Here is a 2,500-nt window from a genome sequence, read left to right as displayed (position 1 = left end):
CAGGCACACGCACGCACGCGCACACATGCACACACATGAGCACACACACACACACACACACACACACACACACACACACACGCACACGCACACACGCACACAGTAAACTATTTAAGTTCATGTCGGTTTAACTTTTACTGGATACAGCATTTAAATGGAGGGTTTTAAATGCATTGGATGTATGGGATGGTTGGCTTTATGGTTTTATGGGTTATGGGTGAGATGAGCATCTTTATCATGGTGATCAGTGTTGCCAGATTGGGTGGTTTCCCTCCAAATTGGGCTGTCTAGGATGTATATCTGTGGGTAAAACAGGGCATTGGGCGGGTTTGTCAGCAGATTTACGGCCATAGAAGTCAATAGAATTTGGTTCAAATTGGGCGGGATTTGGTGCCCCCAAGCGGTTTTTGGGCACTTCTTAGGCTTGAAATCATTCGCCGCATCTGGCAACCCTGATGGTGAGTTTCTATTCAAGCAGTCACAGGACCAGAAATGATGTGACATGACATGGGCCTCCGAAACATGTCGGTTATGTTAAATCTCTTTAATCGAGTCATTCAGGGAAAGAATAGCAACATACAACATAATACATCTTTCTCAACGGCGGTTAGGTAGAGCCTTTAGGGTTCTTTATTCGTGTCATTCAGGGAAAGATTAGCAACATACGCACATTATAACATACATTGGCATAACGCAGAGGGCAAAAACTATTCAAGCAGTCAGATGACATGACATGAAGCATGAAGGTCATGTTAAGTCTCTTCAATCGAGTCATTGAGGGAAAGATGAACAACAAACAACATTATACATACAGCAATCTTGGCATTGCGTACAGGGCAACCCATACTGTAGAATAGTGTCACTCAGGCAAAGATTAGCAACATTATACACATACAATGGCATGACGCACAGGGCAAACACTATTCAAGCACTCATATGTCACTTGGCATTAGATGGCACTCTGAAGCATGGAGGTTATGTTGAGTTTGTTTAATCGAGTCATTCAGGGAAAGATTAGCAACATACAACATTTGACATAATTGGCATAACGTACAGGTTAACCACCTACACTGTAGGATAGTGTTTGTCATTGGGGGCTCTACAGCGTAGGGTTCTTTCTTCGTGTCATTCAGGGAAAGATTAGCAACAGACATTATATCATAAATTGATATAATAATATACATAATTTCCCCATCATTTTCATTTTCCTCATCATTTCCTTTTATTATTTTTATAATTAGTTTTATTATTTATTTTATTTTTTGTTTTACAGTGTTTTGACAACATGAGTATGGTGATGCTGCACTTTAAACAATAAATATTATCATTATTATTATTACTGCCACAATGTACAGGACAGAGACTATTCAAGCACTCACATGCCATTAGATGACATTACATGGGGCTTCGAAGCCCTGCCGTGGCCAACTGGTAGGGCACTCGCCTGCCATGCGGCTTTCCCGGGTGTGATTCCCGGCCCGGGTCCTTTACTGACCCCACCCCATCTGTCTCCCAATTCACTTCCTGTCCACCTCTCACACTGTCCTATCAAAAATAAAGTCGAAAAAGAGAAAAAAGATACATGGAGCTCTGAAGCAGTTCGTTTTATTACATTTGTTTACTTTGTTTGTATTACAAATCATTCTGGAAAAGATTAGCAACACATACGACATTATACTGTGTGAGATGTGCCATTCTCCCAAGCAAACGTCAAAGCCAGACTCCTCCATCTGCTTGCCAGATGGAAAAGAGTGATTCATCACAGGAAATGCATCCCCACTGCTCTTGAGTTTACACCACTGCATCCAGCACTTTGCTTTGCACATGATGATGTATGGCTGGAATGGATGCAGCTGCTCCACCATGAAAACCCATTCCATGAAGCTGTCTGAGTACTGTACTTTGGCTAATGTGAAGGTCACAAGAAGTTTGGAGCCCTGTAGCAATTTACTATGCAGAAAGTGAAAGTGAAAGCCCAACTGGGAAACTCAAACTCCCATTGTCATTGTGAAACAGCACTCCACAGCACACAAGTGTTCAATGCACACAATGAAATTTAATTTATGCCTCAACCGTGCAAGGGGGCAGCCCCCAATGGCGCATCAAGGGAGCACTGCGGCGGGACGGTACCATGCTCAGGGAGGTACCTCAGTCATGGAGGAGGATGGGGGAGAGCACTGGTTAATTACTCCCCCCAACAACCTGGCGAGTTGGGAGTCGAACCAGCAACCTTTGGGATATAATTCTGATGCCCTAACCGCTAACCCATGACTGCCCTCAGTGACCACTTATTACAATGCTCCTCAGCATCCACTGACCTCTCTCTCCATCAGTTTGCGTGGCCTACAACTTCGTGGCTGCGTAGCTTTTGTTCCCAAACTTTAAATGGGCTAAAATTGTGCATGCAGATTAGTGAGAAAATCCTTTGGGATAAAAGCATGAAGTTTGGCTGAAATGCTCTATTAGGGCCACTCTCAGGGCCTCTTAGAAAAAAGGCCCT

This window comes from Engraulis encrasicolus, chromosome 23 (genome assembly GCF_034702125.1).
Source record: "Engraulis encrasicolus isolate BLACKSEA-1 chromosome 23, IST_EnEncr_1.0, whole genome shotgun sequence".
NCBI classification, from domain to species: Eukaryota; Metazoa; Chordata; class Actinopteri; order Clupeiformes; family Engraulidae; genus Engraulis; species Engraulis encrasicolus.
This window is presented reverse-complemented; position numbering follows the sequence as displayed.